Raw genomic sequence first — 5,307 nt, forward strand, 5'->3', positions numbered from 1 at the left:
AGAGAGCTATTTGTCAATCCAACCAGATCATAAGCAACCCCAAGGCAGGGACAGGTCTTCCTTGTGTTCTGCTGTCTCTATTTCACAGGCCCTGGGATAGATTCATGATGCCCCCTGTGTGCTGTCCCATGTATGCAGTGAATTGAACTCAGAGCTGAGACTGGGCAGGAAATTTGAACTCTTGCAGAGCAAGTCATTTGTATTGAATGTGAAAACGAATCTGACGTTCTTCCTACAGAGAAAGGGATCCACTTTCGAATTTGGACAGGACCTCTCGGCCAATCTACAGAACATTTTGGTTGTACCTATTTAGAAATAAGGCTCTGATCTTAGTGGAATGGATTGCCAAAGTCCCATTACCATTTGGGACAGATCTCCAATAACAACAACAACAACAAAGCATTTCATTAACTGAGGTAGTAGGAGAGAGAAGCAAAAGGCAGAATGATATCTGGCCAAAAGTAGAAATCCATACATTTTCTAGAGCTCTTGGGCTTCCCCTAGATAAGCTGTCTCAAGGGGTTGGTAGAAGAACCTGACAGTCAGTGAGCAAAGCTCCCAGGTGGCCCAGAATGGAAGGATCCCAAGGTCTTTGCTCAATGTTAAGAATACCCTGGACTGAGCAGGACAGGGGCATAAACTGAGAGAATCACAGTCTGGCTCTCCCTCACATGCCCACCCTGGCTCTACATCTAGCCTCCAGCTCTCTTCAGACCCGTTAGCTACAGTCGGAGGAAATCTGCATAACTGGGTTCAAAGACTTAGTTCCCTTCCTGCTTGTCTCTTTCTGTTAAATAATGTGACACAGAAAGAAGACCATGGGAAGCAAAGTTGCTGGGGCTTTCTGGTTGAACTGTCTTTCCAGGAGAGTCTGAGTTATTGGTATAGAAGGCATAGACTTTCCCAACCCAAGGCCATGGTGGGCTATTGGTTGTAGTAGCATTGAGTTTATTCCTTCCTTCCTGTTCTGCAAAAATATTTGTACAGAGACTTCTGTGCCTGACCCACAGTCAGCAGCCAACAGGAGCCATGGATTCCTCCTGCAACGTTTTACAGGGTGACGGATCAGATAATGTACACTTAGCGAGTGCACAAATAATGTGAATCAGGGTTGGCATAGTGCAGTGAGGTGTAAAAAAAGCAATTTGAATTGTTCTAGGGAAATGCCAGAGCCGCTCTGACACGCTTGCTTGCCAGAATGCTGCCCTGTGCCCCTCCAGAGGGCTGAGCCCCAGGCTCTGGCCAGAATGGCAACAAGGCTGCTCAGCACTGCTGGCCTGAAGGGGAGCTTACCCAGAGATGAAAGAAGTTCTGTATCCATGCAGAAAAGGGCAAGGGCATGAGTGACATCCTAAAACAAAGCTCTAATTCAGACTGGGGGGTGGTTGGACTTGTTGATCTGCTGAGACTTCATCAGAAGGAAGAAGGGAAAGAGAGAGACCAAACTTGTATCTGTGGGTATAGCCACTCATGGGCAGGCAAGTTGACACTGTATGTAATCTACTTGGGAAGATCTATCCTCAGTGTCCTTGGACTGCCAGAAGTCATCTAGTCCATCCCCCTGCCTCCAGATAGAACTGCACCTCCTCTCCCACACAACAAATGGGTTTCAAATTTGTTTCAAAGGCTTTGCAAGGGAAGGAGACTTCACATCCTCTCTTAATCACAACACCCATCCTCTGGAAGTTTCTCAGCCTAAATCAAATCCTTCAGGCTTACACATTTTCACAAGGGTCTGGCCAAGGTTGGTAAGTTAATGGCACATAAACATGTGTGTGCCTAAGCGAAGACCTGGCCATAGTGCCATGTCCTCCTCACTCTGGCTTGTAAGAAGTGCATGTGTGAGCAAGTAGCAAGCTCATCCCTCAGCTCAGCCCCCTCTCCTCACCCCCCTTTCCAACCCTGGTTGCCCTGAGCCTGCTTTGCCAGGCTTGTCTTGCTCTCTGACCCTGTAAAGCCATACTGTGTTTTGACACTGCAAGCTGATGGCCGATCCCCCTCTCATGCTGTCCCTGTCAGCCTCTGCCCTAGGAGCCCCTTCTCCCGCCAGACTGCTTCCATGAGGTTTCCTGTCCAGTGCAGGAGACAGGCTGTTTTATCACTGTGACACCTGCTGGGCAGCCTTAGCTTGCAAAGCCAGAGTCTCTGATATCCACCCGTAGCTCTAACCATAGTCTCTCAGCTCTTGTAGAAACAAAGGCTATGCATACAGAAGGTGGTCAATAAAATGGCTTGGATTAATTTGTCGATAACCAGCAGATATTGCCAACTTCCTCTATTAAGTTCCTTAAATGAGCCAAGTCTGAAGCCTAAAACTCACAAGACCAGATCATAGGGAAAAGTGGTAGGAAATTTCTGGATTGTTTCAAATGAAAGCCAATTACAGGGAGTGAGGGAGTTTTCTGGCGGCTCAGGAAGCTGACAGGTTTGGGGATAATAGATAGCCAGGCTGCTGGCTGCCCACCTGCATTACTGACCCCAGAGTAGTCAGGCAGGGAGCCCAGCACAGATTAAGAACCCAAACAAAAGGGAAGATAGGACAGGCTTGGGGACAGGCAGCCTGCTGAGGGACTGGCTAAGACCTCTAGATTTTTTCCCCAGGAAATCTGGGGACACATTTCCATGTTGCCTTCGCATAAATTTGTGTGCTTATTTGCATATATTTGCATATTTGCTTTCAAAATACCCAAACTCCTAGAATATGAAATAAAATGCAATTAATTAATTAATTGGTATGATGGATGGCAAGTGCAGCTACACTAAAAATACAGGCTCCATGAGGGACCCTGATCAAGGGACAGATTTTCCAGCTTGTCCCCCTAAGCCAGGATGGATCTGGGGATATGGTACAACTTCTTCTGGAGTTGTCTATCTGTTCCACTAACAGTAGGCTCTTGGGAAGAAGCACGTACAGAACTCTTTGATCCCTGTATCCCCGGGCTCCTGCAAAGAGTTTGCCACATATGAAACTATTAATAAGTGTTTATAGAATGCGTGAACCAATGGCTAAGTGAATGAATGACTCCCTTGTAAACTTATGAGCAGATGATAGCATCAGAAAGAACTAATACTCAACCCTCTTAGGAAGCAACTAGACAAGGTTCAGTGGACTGGGGAGGGAACTTGAAAACTGAATTCTTCACAAGCCTACTAACCAGGAACATGGTTCCAAGCAAAAGCTTTGGGTGTAAGTCTAGAGTAAGTCCAGAGCTACAGGTTTGTCCCAGACCAGAGGCAGGGGCTCTTGGACCTTAGCAGATATGTGTAGAGATGTGGACCATGTGATGGAAGGAGCAAGAGATAAAGTAAAGGTTGTGAAATCTGCTGTCAGTCTGCCCAAACAATGAGGCTATATGGCCTTCTGAACCTGAAAGAATGAGAGGAGAGAGAGTACTGCACCCAACCTGGCTCTGTGCCCAGCTCAGGGCCTTGCACAGAGGAGTCTCAACAAATTCTTATTAAAGTACATTCTACAGAATACCCAACAAATATTGATTAATCCATTGATTGACTCACTGATTCACTGGTCATCTTTCAGAAGTTCTTACTCTTATCCCTACTCAACAAATACCACCTCTCTTCCTTAGAGACACAGGGTGTTTGCAGACCCAAGAGAGCCACGATTTTGTACCGTGGCTGTACCCCACCCCCTACAGCAGGGGTCGCTCTGCTGTTAATTCTTTAAAGCAGATGATTCTACCCAATGTCTAACCTAATTCCACTTATACAGCACAAGTCTGTTCCTTTTTACCCCAAATGTGGAAAGCATCCAGAATAATTGCTTTTCACTCTGGCATGGCTCGGTTCAGTTGGTTGGAATATCATCCCATACACCAAAACATTGTATGTTTGATCCCTGGTCAGGGCACATACATACGTTGCGGGGTTCAATCCCCAGTGGGGGCACATACAGGAGACAACCAATCAATTGATGTTGCTCACATTGTTTTTTTTTCTTTTTTTCCCCCTTCTCTCTCTCCCTTCCTCTCTCTCTAAAATCAATTAAAATATCCTCAGGTGCAGATATTTTAAAAAATGCTCTAAGTTTAAAAAGAAAAGAATAACTGCTTTTCGTCCTACTCACATACCCCACGTGCTGATCCACAATAACAAAGAGTCGAGAGAATGGACCTGGGAGCTGGCTGCCCAGGTTAGGACCCTGGCTGCACCCTCCCTAGCTGGGCAAGTTAATTTCTTTGTTTCATCTCTAAAATGGGAACCATAGTGACAGCTACTAAACAGGATTGTCATGAGGATTAAATAAGATTGTATACATAAAGTGTTTAGAATAGCACTTGGCATGTAGTAAATGCTCTTTGAGGGTTAGCTATTATTATTTTACAATGTAATCCCTTGCCCTTGCCTCAGAGAAAAACAGAAAACAAAAATGACTGACTGAGTCCTGGTTAATGTGGCCCAGTAGATGGATTGCCAGCCAGCAAACCAAAAGGTCACTGGATCAATTCCCAGTCAGGGCACATGCCTGGGTTGCAGGCCGTGTCCTCAGTAAGGGGCACACATGAGGCAACCACACATTGATGTTTCTCTCCCTTGTTCTCTCCCTTCCCCTCTCTAAAAATAAAATAAATTAAATATTTTTAAAAAATGACTGAAAGTGATGAGGAGAGAGAAGGAGTGTTTTGAAGAAGTGACTGGTCAGGATGGTGAGTGGGGATTTAACTATTTTCTTTTCACTATTCATCTGTCAAAATATAAATTCTGAATCTAATGTCTGGAGAGAAGCCAGGATGCTGTTTAGAGAAAAAAGCTGACGCAAGCACCTTCAGCAGACTGGGATAGGTAGCATATTAGAGACACCAGTGTACCCAAAGATTTTGGAATCAGGCTGATGTGAGGCCTGAAGAGAGGCTACAGAGGAAGTAAACCCACCTGAAGATTAGCAGGCAGGGCATCCTCAGGCTTTGGGTGCTGGGGAAGGTGGATGAGAAGAGCCCTCAGTGGGAGGATGCTGGGAAATGCCAGAGGAACACTGGTGCTGACATTGTTTCTTCTCCCCCTGCCCTGTCTCTAAATGCAGTTTGGACATGTAACTATGAAAGAGGATAACTTGAAGAAGCAACTGTCTTATTCAGAAATTCAAAGGAAAGCACCAAGTAGGGACCCCAGGGCCTTAAAATTTTCCCAAATCAAAATAGAAAGCATCAAGAAAACATCAGGACTAGTTTGCTATGTCTCACTGAAGTCCTACTATAGGGCCAGGTGCTTTTTTGCTGACTATTTAATTTATTCTTTGCAATAATTCTGAGACTTATGTATCACTGCTCCCATTTTATAGGTGGGAGTAAG

The sequence above is a fragment of the Artibeus jamaicensis genome, unplaced genomic scaffold (assembly GCF_021234435.1).
Source record: "Artibeus jamaicensis isolate MK-2021 breed Jamaican fruit bat unplaced genomic scaffold, CSHL_Jam_final contig_585, whole genome shotgun sequence".
NCBI classification, from domain to species: Eukaryota; Metazoa; Chordata; class Mammalia; order Chiroptera; family Phyllostomidae; genus Artibeus; species Artibeus jamaicensis.